Source organism: Panicum virgatum, chromosome 2K, assembly GCF_016808335.1.
Source record: "Panicum virgatum strain AP13 chromosome 2K, P.virgatum_v5, whole genome shotgun sequence".
Lineage (NCBI taxonomy): Eukaryota > Viridiplantae > Streptophyta > Magnoliopsida > Poales > Poaceae > Panicum > Panicum virgatum.
In genome coordinates, this window is record NC_053137.1 from 26,408,025 (window position 1) to 26,420,320 (window position 12,296).

The 12,296-nt window shown below is 47.8% G+C and overlaps 1 non-coding gene across 1 annotated transcript; it reads right to left on the reverse strand.

The window, feature by feature from the left end:
* Nucleotides 1-4,834: 4,834 nt before the first annotated feature.
* LOC120696413 lies at nt 4,835-4,943 on the reverse strand. Its single transcript, XR_005684184.1, has one exon. It is a non-coding gene; the product is annotated as a small nucleolar RNA R71 (small nucleolar RNA).
* Nucleotides 4,944-12,296: the final 7,353 nt, after the last annotated feature.

The window sequence follows — 12,296 nt, forward strand, 5'->3', positions numbered from 1 at the left end:
CCGACGCGGCTTCGTGGCACGAACTTTTGCACTAGTTCGGCCCGTTTTGCACCGAGTTTCGTAAGGCAACCAAATGGTCCCGAATGCACACAAATAGTACAAAACGTCAGTTTAAGGCCCCATGGGGTGGATTGGGTGCCTTCGTTGCGAAAAATTCCGACGCGACTTCGTGGCACGAACTTTTGCACTAGTTCGGCCCTTTTTGCACCGAGTTTCGTACGACAACCAAACGTCCCGAATGCGCCGAAATAGTACGAAAGAGACCAAAATGTCAGTTTAGGGTCCAATTTGGTGGATCGGGTGTGTTCGTTGCGAAAAATTCCGACACGACTTCGTGGCACGAACTTTTGCACTAGTTCAGACCGTTTTGCACAGAGTTTCGTAAGGGAACGAAACAGTCCTGAATGTACATAAATAGTACGAAACACACAAACATGTCAGTTTAGGGTCCAATGGGCTGGATCGGGTGTGTTCGTTGCGGAAAATTCCGACGCGACTTCGTGGCACGAACTTTTGCACTAGTTCGGCTTGTTTTGCATCGAGTTTCATAAGGAAACCAAATGGTCCCGAATGCACACAAATAGTAAGAAACGAAACAAAACGTCAATTTAGGGTCCAATGGGGTGGATCGGGTGCGTTCGTTGCGAAAAATTCCGATGCGACTTCGTGGCACGAACTTTTGCACTAGTTCGGCCCTTTTTGCACCGAGTTTCGTACGACAACCAAACGTCCCGAAAGCACCCAAATAGTACAAAACAGACCAAAATGTCAGTTTAGGGTCCAATGGGGTGGATCGGGTGTGTTCGTTGCCAAAAATTCCGACGCGACTTCGTGGCACGAACTTTTGCAATAGTTCGTCCCATTTTGCATCGGGTTTCGTAAGGCAACAAAATGGTCCTGAATGCACCCAAATAGTACGAAACGCACCAAAACATCAGTTTAGGGTCCAATGGGGTGGACAGGGTGCGTTCGTTGCGGAAAATTCCGACGCGACTTTGTGGCACGAACTTTTGCACTAGTTCGGCTTGTTTTGCACCGAGTTTTGTAAGGCAACCAAATGGTCCCGAATGCACACAAATTGTACAAAACACACCAAAACGTCAGTTTCGGGTCCAATGGGGTGGATCGGGTGCGTTCGTTGCGAAAAATTCCGACACGACTTCGTGGCACGAACTTTTGCACTAGTCGGCCCTTTTTGCACCGAGTTTCGTAAGGCCACCAAATGGTCCCGAAAGCACACAAATAGTACGAAACGCACCAATACGTCAGTTTAGGGTCCAATGGGGTGGATCGTCTGCGCTGGTTGCGAAAAATTCCGACGCGACTTCGTGGCACGAACTTTTGCACTAGTTTGGCCCTTTTTGCACCGAGTTTCGTACGACAACCAAACGTCCCGAAAGCACCGAAATAGTACAAAACAGACCAAAATGTCAGTTTCGGGTCCAATGGGGTGGATCGGGTGCGTTCGTTGCCAAAAATTCCGACGCAACTTCGTGGCACGAACTTTGGCAATAGTTCGTCCCATTTTGCATCGGGTTTCGTTAGGCAACCAAATGGTCCTGAATGCACCCAAATAGTACGAAACGCACCAAAACATCAGTTTTGGGTCCAATGGGGTGGACAGGGTGAGTTCGTTGCGAAAAATTCCGACGCGACTTCGTGGCACGAACTTTTGCACTAGTTCGGCCCGTTTTGCACCGAGTTTCGTAAGGGAACGAAATAGTCCCGAATGTACCCAAATAGTACGAAACGCACCAACATGTCAGTTTAGGGTCCAATGGGCTAGATCGGGTGCGTTCGTTGCGGAAAATTCTGACGCGACTTTGTGGCACGAACTTTTGCACTAGTTCGGCTTGTTTTGCACCGAGTTTCGTAAGGCAACCAAATGGTCCGAATGCACACAAATAGTACAAAACTCACCAAAATGTCAGTTTAGGGTCCAATGGGGTGGATCAGGTGCATTCGTTGCGAAAAATTCCTACGTGACTTCGTGGCACGAACTTTTGCACTAGTCGGCCCTTTTTGCACCGAGTTTCGTACTACAGCCAAATGTCCCGAATGCACCCAAATAGTACCAAACCCATCAAAACGTCAGTTTAGGGTCCAATGGGGTAGATCGAGTGCGTTCGTTGCGAAAAATTCCGACACGACTTCGTGGCACGAACTTTTGCACTAGTTCGGCCCGTTTTGCACCGAGTTTCGTAAGGTAACCAAATGGCCCCGAATGCACACAAATAGTACGAAACGCACCAATACGTCAGTTTAGGGTCCAATGGGGTGGATCGTGTGCGTTCGTTGCGAAAAATTCCGATACAACTTCGTGGCACGAACTTTTGCACTAGTTCGGCCCTTTTTGCACCGAGTTTCGTACGACAACCAAACGTCCCGAATGCACCGAAATAGTATGAAACAGACCAAAATGTTAGTTTAGGGTCCAATGGGGTGGATCAGGTGCATTCGTTGCTAAAAATTCCGACGCGACTTCGTGGCACGAACTTTTGCAATAGTTCGTCCCATTTTGCATCAGGTTTTGTAAGGCAACCAAATGGTCCCGAATGCACCCAAATAGTATGAAACGCACCAAAACTACAGTTTAGGGTCCAATGGAGTGGACAGTGTGCATTCGTTGCGAAAAATTCTGACGCGAGTTCGTGGCACGAACTTTTGCTCTAGTTCGGCCTCTTTTGCACCGAGTTTCGTAAGGGAACGAAATAGTCCCGAATGCACCCAAATAGTACGAAACACACCAACATGTCAGTTTAGGATCCAATGGGCTAGATCGGGTGCATTCGTTGCGGAAAATTCCGACGCGACTTCGTGGCACGAACTTTTGCACTAGTTCGGCTTATTTTGCACCGAGTTTCGTAAGGAAACCAAATGGTTCCGAATGCACACAAATAGTAAGAAATGCAACAAAACGTCAGTTTAGGGTCCAATGGGGTGGATCGGGTGCGTTCGTTGCGAAAAATTCCGAGGCGACTTCGTGGCACGAACTTTTGCACTAGTTCGGCCCTTTTTGCACCGAGTTTCGTACGACAACCAAACGTCACGAATGCACCAAAATAGTACAAAATAGACCAAAATGTCAGTTTAGGGTCCAATGGTGTGGATCGGGTGCGTTTATTGTGAAAAATTCCGACGCGACTTCGTGGCACGAACTTTTGCAATAGTTCGGCCCATTTTGCATCGAGATTCTTAAGGCAACCAAATGGTCCTGAATGCCATGGTTGCTTTACTATCTTGATAGTTTATCAATCCATGATTAGTTCATTCATAAGTTATGCTACGGTCTTGGTTAGGCCAGATGATCCGGGTACGGATAGAGGTTCGTTGTGCTTTCGGGCTTACTCTAGTGTTTTACTCGTCCATCCGAAGGGTGGGAGACCTGGGGCACTAGAGTAGTGACTTCATATACGAGCGTGGTGTTCGGGTATGCGGGATCCTTTGGATATGACCGTGCTCCACGGTGTGACTAGGTTATTATGGCAGATGGTGACAGCCCTGTCCATTTGGCGTAACAGCGGTGTTGCGTTTAGCGTACTCCCCGACGTTCGGGTTTGGTGTAGGAGTTCATGCAAAGAGGTAATGGGACTGGATGTACTCCGGTGCGGGACCTTCGCCCCGCTATCCCATTTTCCTAGTACCTGCAGTCCTAACCATGATCTAACATGACCCCAGCTTTGGATAGAAGCACTAGGACACCTAACCTAGCCTAAGCTCCAGCTGACTTGACGTAGGATAGAGTAGTTCTTTGTTTTATAGTTTCTCTCCTTTATTCCTTCCTCTTGGAGTGTGGATGTGTGCTGTGTCGCATTACCCTTGCTTATTCTTTATCTGTACTTACCCCTGTTAGAGTATTGCCTATTGCTTGAGGCACAATTTCATGGTTAATGTTGAGTACAATACCTTTGCCGCTGCCATCCTTTGGGACACAAATAAATGACGATACCCTTACTCTCCGGGTGAAATGCTACAATGGTATATCCGTGCGCTTGCAGATTCATCTGTAATCGTATTGATTATACCACGAGAGTGGCACCCCTTGGGTGCAGTGGCTAGGATGGGTTCGGCTTCCTCATTTTTAGTGATTGCACTAAGGACTACCAACAGGCATTTCTGGCGCTGTTGCTAAGGATTAACCATTCCTAGTGATCGCGCTAAGAAATGTCAACAAGCATTTTTTGCGCCGTTGCCGGGGACGGCATGTGAACAAAGATATTGTGCTGATATTAACTTAGACCTTGTACTCGGGATATAGTCTTTACTCTTTCAGACTAATGTCACTTTATGTCTTCTTTTATTTTTTATTTGAAAATAAGACAGGGGTAGTGTATGACCGGTTTCTCCCTGTTGGAAAACTACACGGACAATCCAGAGAGGCTCTTGAGAAGGGCACGACCTCGCATCGTTCCTCCTCTCGCTATCCTCCCGGCACAGAAACCCATTTCGGAAGCACCACTCGTTCTTGAGGCTATGGCTAAAAAGACTCTCCGCGAGTTCTCCGTCCCCTCCACCGACAATGTGGCCACTGGCCCCAACATCAATGTCGGGGACGTGAACTTCGAGCTCAAATCAAGCCTCATCAATATGGTGCAGGCTAGCCCATTCTGTGGCAAGCCGAACGAGGATGCAAATGCACATTTGCAGAATTTTCTGGAGCTCTGCGACACCGTTGTCATACGGGGTGTCGCCGCCGACATTGTCAAGCTTCGTCTGTTTCCCTTTTCCCCCCTGGGGAAGGCGAAATAGTGGTTTTATAAAGAAAAGGACATCGACACCTGGGCCAAATGCTCCAAGGCGTTCCTCGCAAAATTCTTCCCGTTGGGCAAAACAAATGCCCTGCGCAGGAAAATATCAAATTTCCAGCAGACGGGGATGGAATCCATCCCAGAAGCTTGGGAGAGACTGCAGGAATACATCCTAGCCTGTCCTCATCACGGCATGGATGAGTGGCTCATCCTGCAAAGCTTCTACAACGGGCTCACAACAACATCTCGAGCCAATGTTGATGCTGCTGCTGGAGGAGCCTTCCTCGACCTGACTATCGCCAAAGTAAAAGAATTGGTCGAGAAGATGGTATCCAATCAGAGATGGAGCGATGAACGAGTCCAACCCCGTACAAAAGGTATGCATACCGTCAAAGAGACAGATATGATTGCCGCAAAGCTAGACCTCCTAATCAAGAAGATGGAGGAAGGAAGCAAACAGCCGATCCATGCTCCCGTTTACGCCATGGGATCGCACTTCACGTGCGAAGTCTGCGGTAATTATGGACATTCGGGGAATGATTGCCCCGAAACCCATGAAGACTGCGCATACCTCAACAACGACAACAACAACAGGTAACGTCCACCACAAGGAGGCCTGGGGTGGAACCAGCCACGTCCACCTTTTCAGGGAGGCGCATACCTTGTTGTTGTTGTTGTTGAGGTAGGCGCAGTCTTCACGGGTTTCAGGGCAGTCGTTCCCCGAATGTCCATCGTTACCACAGATTCCGCACAAAACAACGGGTACCGTCCACAACAAGGAGGCCAGGGGTGGAACCAGCCACGTCCACCTTTTCAAGGAGGTAATAATTACAACTCTTCTTTTAATTCGAATTTCAATTCAAACCAACCTCCCTTGAGAGAACTTGTTCTTGGCCAAGTTAAAATCAATGAAAATATAAATAAAAAGCTTTTGGCCAATGACAAATCCCTGGAAAGTTTAAATGTCAAGCTTGAAACTTTGTCTTCAACTCTTAAAAACCAGTTAAGTTTCAACAAAATAATTGAAACCCAGCTTGCACAAATTGATGCTTCGTTACCTGCTGTTGAGAGCGGGAAGATCCCAGGGCAACCCGAGTCTCCCGTTGAAAATGTCAGCATGGTGTCTATCGGACGGGATAAATCATCCCGGAGGCCACCACGCAATAACCATGCAGGTAGGTACTATCCCCCAAGGAATGACGTTTGGGATGTCATGGTGGCAGCAGTGCAAGAGGATCCAGGGGTCCCCATGATTAGCTGCTCGATCTACATCAAACACTTTGAGCGATGCCTATGCGATCTGGGGGCAAGCGTGAATGTAATGCCCAAGGTAATATATGAAGCACTAGAATATCCTGCTCTTTCCCCCAACAACTATGCTCGTACAACTTGCAAATTCAACCATTCGGTATCCCGAAGGGATAGCCGAACACGTTTTTGTACGAGTATGAGACTCCTTCATCCTTGCCGACTTTGTGGTAATGGATATGGAGGGCGACCTCGGAGGCAACCTCATACTTGGGCAAACTTTTCTAAGGTCTGCCAAGGCAAGGATCGATGTCGAAAAGGGAGAAATCTGTTTCCGTGTCCGAAGAGAGGATATGTTTTTCAGGTTCAAAAAGCAGGAAGAGCAGCGCTTCATGATCCAACAAGACAGTAAAGGGCAAGCACTCTGGGGTGCACCAGAACACCAGCCAGAACAACGACCCTCCACACCTAAAAGAAAGAAGAAGGAAAAGAAGGTGTGGTGGAAGCTCGAGAGTTCGGCCACGTCCAGTTCTCCAGGACGAGCCGACGGATGGTAAGAACGATGGAGAAAAGTCGTACACGTCGGACTTTAAACGACGCGCCCTTGCCAAAGGTAAATTGGTATTTATCTCATGTTTGTTTCATCTGCTTTTCAACATTTTCTTTGCACCTTATTTGCTTTTCTACACTGCATGCTGGAATTTTTTCTAGCACTTTTCCCTTTTTAAAAAAAATACCAAAAATATTTTTTGAGTTTTTAATCCTTTCGGAAAAATAATGTAGACATCTTTTCGAGCAAACTTTTGGCCATGCACCATATTTTCAAAGAACTTAACCGTTGAGGAAGCACCAGGCCGAAGGGGGGCACTAGGGGGCCCACCCTGGGGCCGGCCAACCCCATAGGTCGGCCGACCCAGGGCCAACGGCTCCTGGGCCCCACCTTCTCCAATGGCTCCATAGCCATTGTGGCTTGCCTCTCCTCTGGTGCATGCGCCATCTTCTCTTTAAATAGGGGCCGAGAGGGGTGTTGAGCTCTCTCATACTCACACACTCACTCACACTCCCTCTCACACATTCTTGCTCGGGTTTCCATTGGATTTTGGCTCAAGTTTGGTTTCAGGAAATCTCTCTCTCATTTCTTTACTGCAAGATTGATCACATATTTGGAGGAACAACTCTCGGGTAAGAATTTCATTTTGATTTCGCTAACATAACCCGAACCGAGTTGTTCTCGTTCGTTCTTGTTCGCTCTTGTTGCAAGCATGAAGGGTGTAGGTCGGAAACTTTCCGGAGCTATCAAGAAGATGACAGGGTCAAGCTCATCACGTTCACGGGGTGGGACGAGCTCCCGTCATTCCCCCGAACCTACACCAACACCGATCACGATGGACTATGAGCAAGACGAACAAGAGGAACAAATAGAGAAGCAAGCTGAAGAACCGCAAGCCGAGGACATGGAAATAGATGAAGATGATGCACCGTACCTCGACTTGCAAGACGACCGCGAGCGTCAAGCCTACGTCATGATCAAGAATCGAAGCTTTCGTCATACCAAAGCCTTCGATCCGGACCTTCTCGAAAAAACAGGTATGGATGTTGACTTCGCTCGTGTTTGGCATGCGGTTTGATGGGATGGTTTTGTGCCTGTTGAGGAGAATGGTTCTTGTCTCCTCACCATCCAGTTTCTTTGCACTCTTCGGGAGGTGGATGATGGTGTTTCTTTCCGACTTTTTGGAGTTGAACGCTATTTTAATTGGAGAAATTTCAGTCACCTCCTTGGTTTGAGCGTGCGCTTGCAGATTTCCCTTGCAAAAGCTTTCCACGGTTTTGATCGACATGAGTTTTGGGGGTTTGATTTCGGGTCAAGTTGTTCATGGCAAGTTTGCACCTCGGTGCAATGACATTCAAAATCCGACTCTTCGTTTGATGCACAAGTGGGTGGCTATCACTCTCTTCCCAAGATATGATCCACGACCAGTGCAGAACGATGAGTTGATGATATTATACGCCATGGTCAACAAAATCCGAATCTCCCCCGCACAAGCAATGGTTAAGCAATGGCTCACAAATTTTTGGATGACGGGTCCTATTGAATGCAATTCTTTGGTTACCCGCATCACATCAAACATGGGAATCTTAGATGGGAACCCCATTCCCTTCATTGAGGAGCCCCGCGTTATGATCGATGAGGCATACTTGGTTCAAGGCCACATGCTCAAGAAAGGCCCGGATGACTCCTTGATTTTCTTTTCGCTTGGTTATGCAAATGAAATCCCGTTGCCAAATGCGGGGTATCATTTGTATAACTACCATTCGCTAACCATCCCTCTTGTTCCACAAGAGGAGAGCCGCCAGCATAGTGTTTCTGGTCTTCCTGGCAGGGTTACAAGAAGCAGGGCCAGAAGAGAGGAATTCATGCAGCAGCAACCTCAGCCTCAACCATAGCAATATGAGGCTGGAGGTTCATCATGGCAGAGTGTCAGCTCCACTGAGCGGGCACTGCAGGTCTCAGGGCACCGGTCAACCAGTTCCAGCTCCAGCGGACCCCGCGATGTACAGCTTCGTCCAGAAGTTTTTGCCACTCTGACTCGGCAGATAGGCGAGCTGAACATGCGCACCATCAACATCGATGAGTCGCTGGGCCAGCACATCGAGTCAACACAAAACTGGCAGCGATAAACAGGCAAAAGGATCCGCAACCTGGAGCAGCAACAGTAACAATCCCAGGAGGAGTGGAGGGCCTACTAACATTGGGTTGGGTTTAATCCCAACCAGCAGTAGTGAGCGTGAAGCTAGCTTGGGGGAGGACCCCCATGAGAGGTACCTTGTATCAAACTCTACCTTTACCGCTTTCCAAAACCTTGCATGAAACCAAACAAAAATTTGCAAAATTCTAAAAGTCCATAAAAATTTGCATAACTAAAATCAAATAAAAATTAGCAAAACCCATAAAAAACCAAAAATATTTACTTGCTTTCCAGTATGTGTAGTAAGCATGTGTAGTTTTTCCTTGTTGAGATGATGAATAGTTCCTCTATTAGTTCCTTTCATATGCCAGTTACAACCTTGTGCTCTCCCTAAGTTCTGAGTTTGGTGGATAGATGTTCAAACCTTAAGCTTGAAACTTGTGGGTAGCGAAAAGCATAATTCGAATCTAGGTTGTTGTGGGTTATGATATGTCTGAAAAGAGTTGCTATGATCTTCTCCTATGTGATGCTTGATACTCGGAGTATTTCTTTTCAAAAATATAAAAATAAAATAAAGTTCGTCGGTGATATGCAATTCCCATCCAAAGCCAAATGAGTTACAAGTTTGAAAAGCCTTTTCTACTTATACAACTTGTCTTCTCATTGAGCTTTGTCAAATTGTTGTGACCCTTTGTGAGAATCACTTCACACGCCCATGATCAAGATCACGTACACATCCACTCACATAATATACTTCTACACCTAGAAGATAGCAAGTACATCCGCCATCCATCCACAAATAAAACTCCAAGATGTGCCATGTTTATCTCTCTCCAAAGTTATCATCATAATGTATGGGCTATACAAAAAGAAATAAAAGATGCATACCCAAAGAAGGTATGCCACATGCCCACAAGGCATGTCAAAAAAAAAGAGAAAAGATGCATACCCAAAGAAGGTATGCCACACACCCACAAGGTGTGTCAAAAAAAAGAGAGTGAGAAAAAAGAAAATATAGCCCATACCAAAAAACATTACAAGGGAAAGAGAATTCATATAAAGGAGTTCTCATCCATCATCCACCAAAAATATACACACACTTGAACATCTTGAGCAAGGTTGCCATCATATCCTCCATACCTACAGATCCATAAAAAAAGAAGCCATTAGAAGTAGGGTGGAAAAAGAAAGGAGCATAAAAAAAAGGGCCTTGGTAAGGAATGAATCACATTTGAGCGATCCGAGAGATCACCCGAGGAACTTACAAATTTCTTTTTTTAAAAAAAACTTTATAAAACCTCTGGATTTGTAACACCCTAATTTAAATTTCAGCAATTTATAATAAATTTAATTGGTTTTATTTAATTTTCTAAGGTTTATTGTGTTAGACTTACATTTAATCTAAAATTTTGTTCCTTAAGTAATTAAAATTTTATCATAGGTTTAAATTTTGGTGTTGCATTCATGCTGGTGCATAGTTTTAATTATTTGAGTGTGGTTTGAATTCAAATTTGTATTTGAATTCAAACTTTGTTTGAATTAGAAATAGAAAAGAGAGAGTAAATAGAAATAGAAAAGAAGAAAACCCAACAAACCCCAAACCCAACAGCAGCCCAAACCCCGCTCGCGGCCCAGCTTGCCTCCTCCCGCGCTCAGCCCGCGAGGCACCAGGCCCAGCACAGCGGCCCGTTCCCTCCGCACGTGCGACACCCGCTCACGCGCGAGCGCAGGCCCATCCGCCAGCAGCTCACCGCACGCCACTGACCGCCCGGGCCCGTGCGTCAGCGCCTTCCTCTTCCTCCCGCATCCGCCGCTGACGCACCGGCTGCCCCGCAATCCCCGCTGGGATCACGACGGGCGCACCCCCCCAAGATCCCCGGCGCCTTCTTTAAACCCCCGCGGACCCCCTGCTCCTCCTCCTACGCACTAGCGCCCCCATCAAACCCTAGCCGCAAGCCTAGCACACCGCCACCACCCCGCTGCGCCGCGCAGACCTCCCTGCGCCGCCGCAGACCGGCCACGCCACCACCTCCCAGGTCTTGCAAACCACCGCAACCGCCCCGCCTCGACGTCCAGAATCTCTCCGAGCCACCTGATCGAAGAATCGACCCGAGCTTCCTAGGAATCGCGCCCGAGCCCCAACTCCGGTAAATTCTAGATTCACCAGAATTACTCGTCGCCGGTGACTTTTGGCCCGCCCTGACCAACCTTCCAACCTCGCAGGCACACCCCTCATCGATCCGCGCCGCCCAGACGTCCGGAGGCCCCTTGCTTCGACCTGTCTCCGACCCCGTCCGAGCGCCGCCGCCCGGGCCTCGTCGCCGGCCCCCTCTGCGCCGCATCTCCGCCCGTTTCCAAGCTCGGTGAGCTCCCCTAGCCCCTGCCATTCTCTTACTCTAGTTGTAGTAGCCGTGACATTCTCTAGGCCCCAGCGAGCCGCACGCCGGCGGGCTCTGTTGCGCCGAGCCGCCCCCACCGCCGCGCGCCCCTCCCCGTACCCCGCAGCGCCCCGCCAAGTGCCCCAGTGGCTTACTCATGCCACGGTCATGCTCCAGAGCCCAGCCGCGACCCGAATCAGCCACGGGAAGGCCGAATTCGGCTTTCTCCGGCGCTGCGCCGCCGCGGGAGTTCGCCGCCGGCGCGTTCCGCCGCCGCCCGCACGCCCAAACCTTCTGAACCGCCCGATCTAAGCCCGACGCCTCTGATTAGATCTAGAACACATCAAACCTGACCCCTCCGATCGAGATCCAACGGCCTGGATCCAAGGATACCGGTTCAGCCTGTCCTTTTTTCTAAAGAGACCTCCGGTTTTGTTAATATCAACCCGCACTCCTTTGTAGTTCAAAAGTAATTACAGATCGGCCCATATATTTACACGGACCCCCCTGAGTTTCTTTAAAATAAAACCCGCCATCCGGCCTGGTAGATTTTGCATGTTAACCCCTGGATCCAAGGTTTAATTATGTTTAGGTCCTCAGTTTTTGCCCAGAAACCCCCTGGAACTCCAGTTTTCTTACAAATAGGTCCCTGGATCTTGTTTTTAGCCTAGAATATGTGTTTTAGCTCCGTTTTAGGCGTTCTTTATGTCCACGCGATCGTTGTAACACGTAGAATAGTTTTAGACTAGTTTAGTGTGCTGTTTTTATGTATTGATGTATTGTTTCTTAGTTTTTGTTAGTGTTTTCTTGTATGCTTATTATTGTGCATTGTTTTGGCCATGTGTTCGTGAGTAGACGTTGATCCATCTGAGAAGCCCCAGTACCAGTACCCGGAGCAGCCGTCTTCTGACCAGTTTGAGCAGCAGCAGGAGCAGTACGAGGAAGGTAAGTATAACATGAACAACCTATCACTTTTAATACATTTTCATACTGCATTTTAATACTGTATGCCTATAAGGATTTCCTAGCCACTTTATATCCTTTATATATATCTTTTGGGTTGCATTTTGGTTAGTTGTGCTAGGTGCCGCGCTATAACACATAATGGTCCTTTTTAATTAATTTGATTAATGGTATATGCAACTTAATTCTGAGAGTGGCCCTCTGTGTGGCTTGAGTGGCTCACTCCTCATTAAAATTGGTTTTGTTAGAAACATGGTTTAGGGGGCCAGCAC